Raw genomic sequence first — 15,648 nt, 5'->3', positions numbered from 1 at the left:
TTCAGTTTTGAATTAATAGATGTAGTCATTAGTATGATTAGAAGATATACGTGATTTAAACCGATTGAAATGGTTATTATTCTCCCATTAAATTGATAAACTGATCTAGATATTTTTGTAAATAATGCAGAGGCTAATTATTCAATTCTGAATTAACAGATTTAGTCATTAATATGATTGGAAGGTATTTGTGATTTAAACTGATCAAAATAGAAAAGCGTAACATGGAATTCTGGTTCTAGAATGCAGTACTGCAAATTATTTTGTGGCCATTTAAATCGTCTTTCTTTTTAATTAAAAATTAATAATAGCACCTAATGTTAGTTCTGATTAAATTCTAACTACAACCATTAGCAATCTGAAACAGGCATGTACCATGCCCATGCATTATGCAGACAGTAAGCGCGCGTATATACAAATTAAATGATATCAGAGTTGCATCCAAATGTCATTTATATCCAAACTTCATAGTGTTCATCTAATTTTCATATCTATATCACACATGTTCATTAAAATTAACTGGTACATTGAAAAGTTGATTAGAACTTTTCAAAAAAACCTCGACTAAATTATAAAACTCCAAATGTTTCGCAAATTATTTCAGAACAATGTATTTTGGATCTACACTGGACGTAATGTTACCGCTGTTACAGTAGTATAGTTTCAGTTTGCTCAGTCATCTCGCTTTCCTTTTCAGTCGTCACTGTTAAGGTAAAATCCAAGAGTAATCCTTCGACTTCATGTTGAAACGAATAAGTTTGAACATCTAGATGCAAGGGATCGAAACCTTTCGTCGAAACTTACTCCGTTTCCTGGGTTTAGACGGCAAGAATCACGGAGGAAGGTGAGGAAATTACGTGTCAGCTGAGCATTTGATTCCGCTCATGCGAACTGACAGGGTAGGCTTTCGCGACGATCTCTACGAACCGTAACAAGATTTCTGTGTCTTTAATTCCTTTATCCTCTGATAGCAGTCACTAAAGATAATGGCTAGAAATAAATTTTCGCGAATTCATTATCTTCGCAATCTGTGGTGTAGTTTTTCTTTTTTAAGCCATTGCAAAAGAATTTTGGAAACTCATGATATACTAAACTGTGTACATACCTACAATAATTGATGGGCTATCGGATGTAGCGAACCGTACTTTTAACGAGTATGCTCTTTTCTTTCTGTATGCACATTTTTCTCCCCATAATTTACGAAGCTAGTAGGAAATATGTTCGTGCTTACAGGTCCAAGTTTTACTCATTAGTTAAGTATACTGGACGTACCGACAATTTACGATTGTCCGGTTCGCTGCGGTCGATTATCCGTGAATTCCACTTTCGTGGGCTCTTCTTGTGGTTACACACACGTATAATTGTTGCTAAAGCGTCCGTGACGTACAACGGCCAGGTCAGAGTTTATCCGAAACTCTCGTTAAAGCAAGATGAGAGGGAAAGCGGGAGATTAACAAGAAAACAGATAAACAGAGGGTATTTGGGGTTGATCGAAACGACACGGTTTTAATTTACTGAAAATTTATTTCACATATAAAAGTAATTCTTTACACGATTTTTGAAAACCATTGATACATTTGAGCAATGTTTTGATCGAATAACAATCGAATTTCGATACCTTTGTAGGTAAATCAATGCGTTTCTGCGCTCGTTTCTCGTCATGGCTTGTAATTGAGAAACTATAGAAGTAGTATCGTATTTATACGCCATATTGTCGCAACGTTGCTTTGAATATCAACAAAATCGTCGACTTTCTTTCTTCGTTATTTTTAGAAAAAATAATCTTTCGAACAATTTTATATATCACCATCATCTACATCTAACATAAATTTAATAACTTGTTTCAAATGTGTATATAACATTATGGAAGTTCTAACGTCAGGATAAAATATTTTCCATCGTAAAATCTCTTATCTCATATTTTTACATGAACGGTGCTCTTCAATCGTTTATCCATTTATACATTTATTTTGGTATTTTCACACATTGATGCGAAAAATTTATAGTCATGAATATCACACTTATGATAATTGTCGTAAAAACAATGTTTAAAATACTTTCCAGCTCGGCTTTCGGAGGGTCGAAGGGTAAATGGACTTTCATCTGAAGAAAAAATATGTACGACTTATTTAGACTATTAGATTTAAAGAATGTCATTAAAACTTGGATACGACTCCGATAACTTTGTCATCGGATTTTGACAGAAATGGTCGCGTACGTAAAAATATATGTTTAGCTATTTTCTTCGTGTATAGATATGTCACTGTGCTGTTTGTCAAGGCATGAAATCTTGTTCGGTATTCTCCGCGTGGAACATGTACTGTCGTGATGTAATTTCCAGCCTGGTGTAGCGTAGATAGTTAGTAAAATACACGAGTTTCGACATCGTACGCGTATGAGCTGCCATAAGTCCGCCAGCCGAAGACGTAATTAGTTTTCGCGATATTAATAGCAATAAATTGAAGTAAATGTACCGCATTAATAGAAAGTTCCCGCGAAATCGACGGATTTATAGTTTCTAGCATATTGTGATATTTTACAATATCACAAATCTTTCACTAATCAGTTTTGTAAAATATAGGTTCAATTATTAAAATTCAAAAATGGTATGCGCGACGTAGCGTTAAATAATTAAAACCAACGAAATCCCAGATTAAATATTTCACGAATGGTGTTTCTGTTTTTTTTCAACATTTTATTTAAAATCAATATATCAATATCTCTATTAAAATTGTTAATTACACAAAACAATATTGAAGGCTTAATTAAAATATAATTACTTCCGAGTCTCACTGAATGCTATTGTATTATGTAAATTTAATCAGCTGTAGAATAATTAATGCACTTCGTTGTGTAACTGTGTTATAACGTCAGTCAGCGCAAGATATCGGTCGTGTGGAAATAAATTTCGCGATTCAACATCAGTAATTTATTGTTGGCAATAACGAAATAGGTCTAGATTTTCTCTATACAAATGTTAGATGTCCGAATATTTTTCTGCCTTTCTGTTAAATGACAGTAAATTATTACCTGAGAAAACTTTCGGACGATCATCTATGTAACGAGCCTCATATTCTGCATTTAATGATGCAAGGTACGTAGAAAAAGATGAGTACTAGGCCGCAACCAAAAAAGAAAATGATCATGGCCAAGATCGTCCACAGAGTAGAAGCGGACGCAACTCTGGCAGACAGTAGTTTCTTAGCCGCTGGCAATCTAACCACATCGTCAGTACTCAAACTTAATCTCTTGGCCTTGCCGAGCAAGAATCTGAGACGACGTGATGCCTTCTCACAGGACATCCTTGAAGTTCTCTTGCACTGTACGTATCCAGAATTCTCCAAATTACATATCTCTTGCGTTACCTACCATCGTAATTATTCCACGAATCGCATGAAATCTTCCATTGTTTTTCATGTGCTCTGATGTTAAACACTTCCTTTTTTTTTCGAATCTCACAATTCCCCAATCTCAGTATGGGATGCTTTTAAAAAACTGTTGAATTTTCTCCATTAAAAGCACAATTAATCCTGACTGTATTTGATTTCGTTATGTTACCGTGAATCCTCTCCATTTTTCAGAAAAGACCTGCAAGTAGAAGAAACAAACGAAATAAAAAATATAATTTTAGATAGATATGGACGTAGATTAATTAGTATTGTGGACACAGATGAACAATGAACGTTCTCTTTCTCTCCGTCTCTCGGGTTTTGGTAATAAAGTTCACTTAAAGGATATAAAACAGATTATGCTTGCGATCATATGTACAGCTATTTAATATTGTCGGTTATGTACGAACAACGCAGTAATTGAATTGGCATGTCCATATGAGGTAGGTAATTGAATTACTCGAATGGTATGCAGCTGAATTGCACCACTTACGTTATGCTACAGCGAGGCACGCTGAACGTATGGAATGCAAACTTAACCAATTTCCAATGGAATTTATCTGCTAATTAATTTAAATTTCTGCAAAAATAAATTTTTCCAACGGTATTTTTCCATTCTGTTAAAAATTTCTTTTTCGTATATTATTATTCTTTTACTGCCTATTTGTATTCTACCTCTTTTGTACCTATATCTCCTCATCAAAGCTCATCCAATTTAGTCACAAAAAACACAAAAAAAAAACAATAAAGTGTAGTTCTATTTTAGAAAAGTTTTACTTTCGCCAAAGTATCTCAAATCGTTGTATATACATGTTCATTTAATCTGTGCTCAACCACCAATAGAAAAATCGACGCCAGCTCAGACAGGACGATGTTCCGTAACGTGCGCTGACGATTTGAACTCACGAGACCGTCCAATTTGATTCTTAATGCCAACGGAGGAGGTCTCGCTAGAGATTGTATAATATAAAGAGCATTATGCGCGTCTAAGAGAATAGCGGAAAAGAATGGAATGACAATATAAGGAAATATGAACGTTGTGACATGATTGAAGCAAACGAAAGAATCTAGTTCAATTAAAATTTTTGTCACCGTATATTCGGTATGTTCTATACTTTACAATAAGAATATGATTGAAATCATTTTCAGGAATCAATTTTAACTACTGGCGACTTTGTCGTAGCATTGAAAAGCCGCAAAAAATTTCGATATAAAAGTGTACGAAGGAGCAACGTCGGCATACACGACAGGACCGCACCCCCCTACTCGTGATCGCTATAATTCAGGAGAAAAAAAAGTCACGAGAACGAACTTCCAGGTTCCCGCAATTCATCGCGCTTTTTACTCGCGAGGCTTACGTGCGGATTTCTCGACTTACCTAACTCATTCTTCGGATGATTACGCCCTACGCTTACACGGAACCCCTTTTACGTGCACTCCACCTTTTCTGAGTTACGGCGGCCTCGCGTAATTACACTGGGGAGATTCGTCGCCGCTACTTGACCACACAGTATCGTACAAATTACCCAATAGAAATTATCGCGCTTTTTTAACGAGGATTCGTTTCATCGAAACGTGAGAAGGATTAGAAGTAAGTAGAATTAGTGCGCATAATACCGCCAAAGCGTCAAGTCGTTCTTAATTGGAAGACAATTGAAACTTTTATTGCAAACAACTGCGATGCGATCCCATTGGCAAGGATATTTTATTTTATCATATATGTAATTGAAAATCCTATTACACAGATATAAATATTTCATTAATCTTATATTTTCATAATGATCGCACTCTAGTTGTTACCTACCATGAATCTATGCAATGTTTTACAATACGTTTTGCTTTCTTTTGTATCTATAATCTAGCTGATCGAATGAAATTGCGTAGTGCCGACAAAATTGATCGGTAATGTATCATTTAGTTCACGTTTTGTGACTGGCATATCGACATTGTAATTCATGATAATGGTAAATTGTCGATCTATTGATTACCAATTTACTGACATTGTACAGTCATTCTGGTACGAATTATTGGTCAATATTATAAACAAATTATTGTCTATAAAATAATAATTCAGTCGTTCATCATTTCGTAATATCCAGCCAATAAGTTTTTTTAATAAATAAAAAGAAGCAAATGCAGATCGGATAGCAGTTATATTATGTTATACGCATCGCGTGGTTCTATTTTTAAAGGATTAGAACACAATATAGCATAGCCGAAATGTAGTAGTGTATTTCAGATAGTTCGCTGCGATCGATGAACTCGTCTTTTGACATTTATTGTTAAGCTTTCTCGAGGAGCCTGAATCATTCTTTTAACGATTACGTCGCATGCTTACACGGAATCCCTTTTACACCACACTCGACTTCTACACCGTTCATCCGATTTGATTCTTAATTGTGGTAGCGCGCCGGTTGCATAATTTGGGTACCATAGCAAAGGACCCAAGAATAGGGAAGACCGCGGAATGAAATGGATTTCTAGAATCACATCAGTGTAAATGGTAATACTATTAAGATTACAATTAGAAAACTGTAGGAAATTAATTTTATATTTCATATTTCAACAATGGTACGTTTAAACCTCTTACCTCGTTATACGATTAGAATGGATTTAATAAAAATGTAAAATGAATTTCCCTCTTCAAACAAAAACTGTTAATATTATCAGTCGTTAATTTTTTAAAATTTTCTGGTGAACAGAATTTGAGTTACAATAAATATGCAATAGTATATTTTTTTTATAACGATTTATGAATTTTGTTAGTAATAATTATCGCATCTTACAGAGGCGCAATAAAATATTAATTACAGTTGAAAGAAAAGAGTCTCGATGAAAGGAATCGTAAGATTTAGAAAACTTTTGTACTTCAATGTTTACCGGTGGCAGATTGCTGTAAAACATTTTTAATATCACAGACCGCAACTTTGCAGGTACGTGCCAAGTCATACCGTGAAAGTTCTCAGTCAACATCCATCAAAATTTCAGATCTTTATTCGAACTGATCCATCAAGAGTGAGATGAGGTACATAAATCATAGGAACGTGAAGTTTTGTTGCAGCTACTTCACCTGGTCGATTTCCAATTTGAATAGCTACCTGATTTTTGCATCAAAGAAAACGCAAACATTTTATCGTACGTAACCAATTTATCATAAGAAATATTATTTACTAGCGAAGGAGAATATATAAATGCCAATTTCTAAAAGTAAACGTTCCGAAGCTTTTTCTAAGATGAAACGAAAAATAGAAAGTAACAAATTGCGACTGCGGACTCGTTTGCGAAAGAAACACGTGGCTATCTGCGACGCGCTTATAATAGGTTTATACTACTGCGCACATACATTATTTCATGGATTTTCGAAATCTCCAATCCACTTTTCCTAACTCTAATGTTCTCCACTTTTACGGACTGTTTTATAATTACTATACCAATTAAAAGAACAAAACTCACCCTTAATCAACAATTGCATCCCCCAGTCTCCACACCCAATAATCAGTTCTACGAGACAATTCACGTCACATAAAATCGCGTCAACGAATTGACGTTTATACAATACTGTAGAGAATACCACAGAATACTTATTTCAGGTCTCTTTATATCTTTTAAATGACAATTGTACTACGATATCTCACGTAACCGGCGTAACGATGTATCGTGCGTGCGGTTCAAGCAAGCACGTGTCGATCTTCATGCGGAAACACGGCGCACGCCGGGTTCTCGACGGACGTCGCGACGCTTACTGCCGCGGCAGCGACTAGCAGCGACGCTTTATGGGTTACAACCTCCCCTCGATCTCGACGAACTACCCTTTCCATGGTCGTTCCCACCCCTTTTATCGCCAGAATGCGGCGTAAAGATTTCGACTTGACCTCGAAATTGGGTACATGGATTCTGTGCGTAACAGTGTAAAACTATCTTTTTCTTTTAGTCTTCGATTTTGTACACCAATTGATTGTGTGAACAGCTTCAGATATAATTATTATTATACCTTAATTATTGTTGCAGCATTAAAATTAATGAATCATGATATTAATCACGTCCAAGAAAATTCTTGCTCTAAAAATAATTTCCACGCTACAGCCCATCTAATTAAATTCAGGGCAGGCGTGATAAACATTCAAGATGAACGATAAATGATGGAAGTTTTAAGTTCAAGAACGCTTGAACACAGTTGTTATTTGTTTGTGGTATTAAATTCTTGCGAAGAACAAAGTGTGGCAGAAGTTTAATAGGGAAATTCGAAGTTTCCTCCGGAGCTTGCGCATGGCTGGAAGATCGTTAATGAGCACGAATAGACTTCTAATGGCGTTAATTGTTGCCACCAGCCAAGACGGAGATGTTCGTATTTATGTACATAAGTACGTTCTCTGTTCAAAACATTGTCATAATAATCGGAGAACTTTGAATAAAGTTACCGGGTACGTACATGCACAAATGTTAATGACTGCCAAAATTAGATGACCACGTTGACAACTTGAGCCACGCGATCTAATAACTACGATCATCGTGATTTACATTTCAATTCTAGAACTTCGAAACAGACACTAATAGCGACACTAATATTCGTGGTGATCAAGTCAACCTGCAAAGTTGGACCTCTTAAAAAATACCTTCCGAAATGATTAATTCAAGCAATCGCTGTTGCGTTCAGAAGTTGCCTGAGCTAAATGACCCACTTTTCACTTGCGGCAAAGAGATCGTTCGTAGTTTCCTAACTGTTATTTAACCAATTTCCTAGTAGTAGTAACAATTTATAATAATGCTTTATTTGAACGTCGGATAAGTATAGCAATTGCTTTCAATTTGGCATGAAATGAAAACAGCATTTCATGAAGTAGCTCATGAAAAGATATTAAGCTCTCAAATACCCGTTTAATGATAAACGAAACATTCCAAGGGAATTTATTTTATAAAAAATCTAATTTAATTTCCGGTAAAGGTATCTGTTGAGCATTCAAACGTCGTATTCAATAAAATTCGAATTACTTAAATTACATGTTAATCAATTTCCTTTAAGGATTCCATAAAGAAGGACGAATAAGAAAACTTTCGTCTCTTGCTTAAAGGGAGCTCAAGGTAAAAGAGAAATGAAGTAGTTTTCGTTAACAAAAGAGCGAACCATTTGAAAGACTCTTGCTTGAAAAGTTCAGTTCAGTTCGATTCCAATATAAATGAAGAAAGTACTGACAATAAAAGAAAAAAAGGCAAAACGATGCTACGTTGAAGATTTATTTTTTTATAGTGAAAAAATTCTATGACAAATCTGAATATCAAATTCTGAGTTATATTTCCCTTTATGACATTTGTGAGTACAAGCATGAATTTGGACGACTCGCACGTCTATTTAATTATATTGACTCCATCCAAAAGTGCTTTAACTCTTCTATTCGTCAACTGGTGCGTCGGGAAACAATTGTTTTCCACACTAAAATACCATGGATATACCAATAATTGAAATAAGTGAAATTTATTATTCATCTCTTTCGTTCAATTCATTGCGATAAAATCGTATTTGCACGGTAGAATTAAATCGATTTATGAATGAAAATCCGTTCCGAATGTCTCTGGTACGTAGCAACAGAGCCCTTATTATTTATGGCATTACATTACAGTGTATCACTGTCCCAATTATTAATGGCCGTGTCCCCATTTTGAAGTTCCCCTGATAAATACGGAACGCTAGTCAGAATAATTCATAATTAACGTTAGAATTTTCGTTGAGCAGTGATATGTTTGTACACTTTCGTTATTTGCTTAAAGAGCCGTTGCAAGAGCAATCGGAATATCTAAACGGAATATTTCGATCAACTTAAGTTTTACTTTACTTTCACGGGGGAAAGGTGCAGCGCGGTTCCAAACTAGAAAGGGACGAGGTTTAGGGAACCACGAGATGTAATAGAAACTAAACGTAATTGTATGTCATGTTTCATATCTGTCCTTTCTCAAGTAGAAGAAATAGCAACATCGCATTGCGGATTTCTGAATTCCCGGCATTTCTCGGGGATCCTCACTTGGATTCGTACAACCCTTTCTATGCCACGGCGTTTACTCAAACCTACGTCTGATGCGGGAGAACAGGCGGGATGTACGTATGAGGCTGATATGAGTTCCGGCAGGAAAGTGCACGGGCATGCAACGTGTCCTGGCATATCGAACGCACCTTGAAACGGCAAAACGTCGAAAGGAAATGCTGCCAGAATGTAAACCTCGATCTTTATGCTCGACATTTTCAGCTCGAAACCTCCAACGAAAATAACAATAATAATTTCCACTCCAATTAACGTTTCCTCCCGAAAATTGCATAAAATCGATTTCGTTTGCGTACATTCGAGTGATCTACGCATTCCAATACCTTTTCAGGTAAACAAGTTTCCTATTAGTATAATTACCAAGCTACTGAGATGTCCCAGTTGTAACACCCATTAATGAGGGATCATTCTATCGGGACGATCGTCACTACCTAGCGAACTAAATTACTGGACCCTAACTAGATTTTCCAAAACAGATTAAACTTCACTGCAATTCCTATGAAATCTCTACACTTCGTTCTTACTTTAGCCAAGTTCATATAAATGGTGTAATCCGTACCGTCCAGCTCTACGCTTCGGACGTCTAAAATGAAAATTAATCACAATTAGAAATTCAGTCTCCTCTCTAATTACCGTCAAATAAATTCATAGACGAGATTGCCTGATTCAGTTAGATTTTTTTTATTATTTCAGAGAGATATAAGTAGGGGCGATAAATATACCTTTCCTTCCCCATTAGACTCATTAGCCACCGCCATGTTTCATTAGCGAAGTGAGAACGCGTATAACAGTATAGTCAAAGAAAATTCTAATTGTCGCACGCTTTACACTCGTACATGTAACCTGTCTCGGTACCACCCGTGTTTCATCGTAGATTCCAAATTCTCTGCGACGTTCAGCATTCACGTACCTTGCCCAGACTAACTTCCACCAATATTTTAAATAAATTCACCGAGTTCAGGTTCATATTCGCAGGGAGTTCTGGGAACAACGACGTCAAACGCAATCAGCCAGGAAAACAGTGCGCATTCGTCTCCCCGATCTGTTTCGCGTGCGCTTATGCTGAGACGTACTAATTGCTCCGTGGCATGAATACAAGTAAATCGAATCCGGCCAGCATGCCGAAGAGCGAGGAAGGGATCCCAGAATGGGACGTGGATGGTTGGAGATTATGTTAAAGGAACAGGAGGACACACTCGGCACGCTCGTCCAGTTAAGTATGCAAATCGAGTTACACTTATGTCCTGAACCGTAGAAGCTACGGAAGAGCTTGCCGCGGAGGCGCAAATACTCCCTCCAGGCATCTCCCCTTGAACCCGTCGCCGGCGATGAGTACTTGAAGAGAAGTACTACCTGACCCGATATGCTTGTTTTGATATTCGTTCAATTAAATCCCTTCTACTCTACTCGTGAAATCCACTTCTATGCGGATTTCTCAACGTTTCCCCGTCTTGTACGCGAAATGCCGAGAGATTGTTGCCGGTAGTACCCAATTACTATAAGTACTGTAACGTGTACGCGTAATTTTACTAGAAACTTCAAAGCTATACCTATACTACCTATACGCACCTTATGCCAGAAGCGAAAATCAGAATGGAAGGAATTCCACGACCGATCCATTTGCAAGTAGTTCATTGAAGAGGTTCAACGGCAAATGACTAGTGGAACGATTAATCCTTCATACGGAGACCAATAATTAACGAACCCTCGAAAGTAAAAAAAGTTGGGAGTAACGAGGTGCCGCTGGAACGGCCGGATCGTACTTGAAACTATAATCGGTCGGTATGCTCAAGTAAGAGTAATTGTCTAGGTTTGTAAATGAAACAATAATAGATATTTCAGACAATATTATACGTTATGCAACAGCAATTGTATGGTCTTTCTAATCAACCTAATGGTCTTACTCATTAACGAAAGTCATTCTCTCTGAATGCTGCTGTATGCACCAATATGCATTCCATTTAATTTACTTAATTTGGCCATACAGGATTCGTGTGTATCGTTTCGTTACACGAGCGATGTAGAACATGTCAATACCACCCGTTATCTTATTGCCCGTCCTATTAACTCATGAAACAAACAAGGCCTCCTATGCTCGTATAGCATCCGGCATACATCACTGATCGACTGTTTCCAATAAACTATAACAGCAGTTTCAGCCACGTCGTTAATCATTCGAAAGACGGTGTTAAAGAGAGCCGTCGCGAACAGTATGGGAACTGAATTCCCTCCGGACTAATCGTTCAGAGAAGTCTCTTCCATGAAATTACGCGAATTGAAGTAATTCGCGGGTAGAACGGGCTCGGACGCTGGTAAAAGAGACCGCTTGTTAATAAAGTAAAAGCAAAAACTGTTTGAGCTGGATGCGAGAGGATAAAGTGTAGATGAATCGAAATTTTAATTATTTAATAGTAGAATTTATGTTTGAAACCATCGAAGTCGAGTGGAAATGTTTCGGTGCTGGTACAAAAATATTTCTATTGGAAGTACTGGCAAGCAAATATTCTCGTAATATTATACGGACATTTGTTATTTATTCTCTGTCGAAGAACAGTACACATCGAAAGTAGTATTTGCTATGAGGACGCATAATTAATAAGCTATGGACATGTGTAATAGGCAATTTTTATCATTTTCTCAAAATTAGTTAATTTTAAACACAGTGAAATTTTTTAAAACTAGAATGCTTACAACTATATTTTATTTCCGTATACGCACACTAGAGCGTTAATTAAACTATCTTCGTGAATGTTTGAAAACATATCTTCAACATTTGCAAGCTTCGTCTAGATTATATTAACCATTAAACTGGTTACGTAGGTAGATTCAAAAGGCAAATGCCTCTATTCAGCAATTATACACAGTATCAGGAGTGCGTAACAGAAAGGGAAACTCGATACACCTGCTTCATATCCATTTACCAAACTATATATTTGCAATTTCAATTAAGTTCTCACTCGTACTAGTTACTGAAATACGACACTGATCGATAACTAAACGCGGTAGATTGAAAGATATATTTCGTTTTCACACCCTTTTAGTAAGTTACATACAAAAGAGCAGGCAGTGTTTTATATCATACCAATTAAGAATTTTATTTTTAAATAGCTTTCGGTTCTCCCGCTTTATCAACTACTATTTTTTCTTCTTCACCTGTATCTACTCGAAAGCGGTGACCATAGAAAAATTGCGTGGCACAGGTTGTAAACGTCCTCAAAGCTTAAACTCGCACACGTATCGGTCGGATGACGTTTGACGTGTAATTTCCTAAACTACATAGCTCCACGTGCCTGGCAACATCAATGCGGGCCAATACATTACTTTTCTACCCTTCAACAAGCTATCTGAGAAAACTAGACATTTTTCTACACAGAGTCCAAGTAATGTAATACAAGGAAATAATTTCATAGATAGCGTATGTTTGTTCGGATCTAAAATATTATCCTTAAAATAAATCCAATGAAATAAATGATACACAGAAATGCATCGTATTAAGGCGTGCTATTCACGTGGTTTCAGATTCGCTGTTCAAACCCAAGTGACAAGCACGATAAATATGGGAGGATCAGCATTAATTAGTCAGGACTTAGAATATCACGTACTACGAATTCTATAAATCCTCCAACAAATCCCGATGGCTTTTGCTCGTATAAGATGTAACCGAAATTACCACGTAGTAAAGGAAGAAAGACGGAATATTTGCTCTATAAAAATCTGGTGAAAAAAATATTGCACGAGTTTATTTGAAAGAAGGGCACATTTACAATTTCTTAAGATAAAAAAATATAATCTCGAAACGAACGTTTTAGGATTAGAATTTGATGATAGAGGTTTGAAATGTTAGAAGACGGAGAACGAACAATTCATATAACTGTAGAAGATCGCGATCTTTTGTCTTACAGATTCGCGGTCCAATACAGAAACTCGAAACTTGATTTGCGAATTGTTTAATTTTCACCTGTTATTCATCAACTGGTTACCAAATCGATATTACGGAGTTGTGAATTATTTCACGCGCATTCCCTACTTGCGGGGCATACGCGTCGTGAAACCACGTTTTCCGGTTCTCTTCACGCGCCGCACCGCACCGCAAACGAGCAGATCCTGGCGCGCGTTCAACGCCATAAATGCCCGGCGAGAACGTAACGATTGTGATAAAAATCGACGAATTTTGGTATAACTTTGGTAAGCTCCAATTATCCCTCTTACTTTAACGAATCATTAAGCCCTCATTTAGTACACAAAGTGCCATTCATACTCTCTGTATTCATATAAACAAATGTGCATGCAACGTTATTTTAGCTGAATTGCGAAAATACATTTGATATTTATTTATTTCCATAAAAGCTCGTATTAAATTTTTATCATTGAATTCTGTACACGATGAACAGAAATTAGAGTTGAAGCCAAATATTTCAGCGAATGAACACCGGTACCGTCCTCTGTATTATAACGTGATTTGAATTCAACATCATAAACGAAGACAATTCAATTAATCAGGAAGCCTATGCCATATATGTTCGAACGTATCGAACAAGAGAATAGGATGGCATGCGAACGAAATGAGAAATAAAGAGATGAGAACGAAAGCGATACAACGTTTAACGAAGGGCGTTCTAGGAGTGAGAAAGGATCGATGAAAAATTTGCAGAATCACGGTAGTACGACTGAAAAAGAAGATAAACCCGCAAGAGAATGTTACAAGTTCGGGTTAGAGGAAAAAAGATGTTTGAAAAGGGGAAAGAACGTTGTTTAGTGACGTGGCGAATTTAGATCGTTGCGAGCGGCGAGCTTTTTAACCATTTCTTTTTAACTGTTATATCTACTTTATCGAATATAGTAAAAGTTCTCAACAACGCGAGAGAGCTGAAGTAATATACATGTAAATAGGTGGATATGAAAGTACAATATACGAGAAAATAAAATACCGTTTACGTGTGTTTGCATGGGCATGCAACAGAAACTAAAACGGGGAGAGGAGAAAATAGGAAAGCAGGAAAAGCGGGAAAAACGGGATTGAATGTTCTGGTTTATCAAAAGAGCGAATTTACGAAGTGTCTGGTAATAATGATGGATGATATAGTAGACTGACAGTAATAGTAGTTCACTTTGGAGCCGCTTCGATTCCGACAGCTTGTACCATAGCAGTGATGTACCCGCGCAAATTAATACAACACGTTAAATGCAGTGCGAACACCTGTAACAAAAAGCAGATGAGCTCTCGTTTGACTTATAATTCGAGAGACTTCTTTCTTTTAACATTTTTAATGAATAAGCGCTTTCAGTCCACTTTTGTTAAAAAATCAATAGCAGCAGAGAACCGTCAACAGAAGGCACGGAACATTCAAATAGACCAATCAATAAACATTTTGCAAAAGAAAAAAACAACTTAACTACTTATAAGTAGTCACTCGTTAGAAACTGCTTGAACATGATACTTAACGGTATCCCTGCCATTTCCTTGCATTATCTCTGTCGTACAGCACTATCTGCACCAACTGCGCTTGATTAACACGGCTTACGCAAACGTAATTGATACACATGCCGATGCAGTGATCAGATTACGCATGAAACGTATACACATATCTCCTCTCTGTTCCAGCCGGAGAATTATCAATTTATAATCGTGCATCGTAAATCCATAAGATCGACGTGCTGTGAAGAGATGAAAATTGTTAGATATTAGTCCCAACTCCTTCCAAGAGGCTATTGTACGTCACACAATTTCTTTTCTAATAATTGACGTAATAATGTGTAGTTTAACGCGCTTAAAGTTAAAGCGTCGACCTGTTCCTGCAGCCACATTACCTCCGCTTCTCTTACTTTATGTTATAATTAAATTGTGGATATAAATTGTACAAATTAGACGGATGAATCAAAGAGATCGCAGCAGAATGTAACGCGGTGCTTATCGATGAAAGGTAGCAGTACTGCAAATCCCGTGGGTATGCTGTGGCAAGCTGTTGTGTTTGAACGTCGATTACGATTGCTAGACCGGAAGACTAACACGATTTGAACACGCTCGCGAGTTGTGGTAGTTAGATTAGCAGATACGCTGTATAAATATAACAGCTAATTATGTACTGCACCATAATCATACGATATCGTAATCATCTCACTTTTGTAAAATACGTCCATTCACGTTGCATATGCATAGCTTCAATTGTCTAATCAAAGCATCGCTGTTTGATTCAAATCTGATCGGATCTCCACCGATATCGAGTATA

The 15,648-nt window shown here is 36.8% G+C and overlaps 1 long non-coding RNA gene across 1 annotated transcript; it reads right to left on the bottom strand.

The window, feature by feature from the left end:
* Nucleotides 1-1,995: 1,995 nt before the first annotated feature.
* On the bottom strand, nt 1,996-3,374 carry LOC143423105 (uncharacterized). Its single transcript, XR_013101791.1, has 2 exons — nt 3,031-3,374; nt 1,996-2,103 (listed from the first exon to the last, which is right to left on the bottom strand). It is a non-coding gene; the product is annotated as an uncharacterized LOC143423105 (long non-coding RNA).
* Nucleotides 3,375-15,648: the final 12,274 nt, after the last annotated feature.

Source organism: Xylocopa sonorina, chromosome 4 (genome assembly GCF_050948175.1).
Source record: "Xylocopa sonorina isolate GNS202 chromosome 4, iyXylSono1_principal, whole genome shotgun sequence".
Taxonomy (NCBI): Eukaryota; Metazoa; Arthropoda; class Insecta; order Hymenoptera; family Apidae; genus Xylocopa; species Xylocopa sonorina.
The sequence above is the reverse complement of the archived record's forward strand: the minus strand, read 5'-3'. Positions and strand labels throughout refer to the sequence as shown.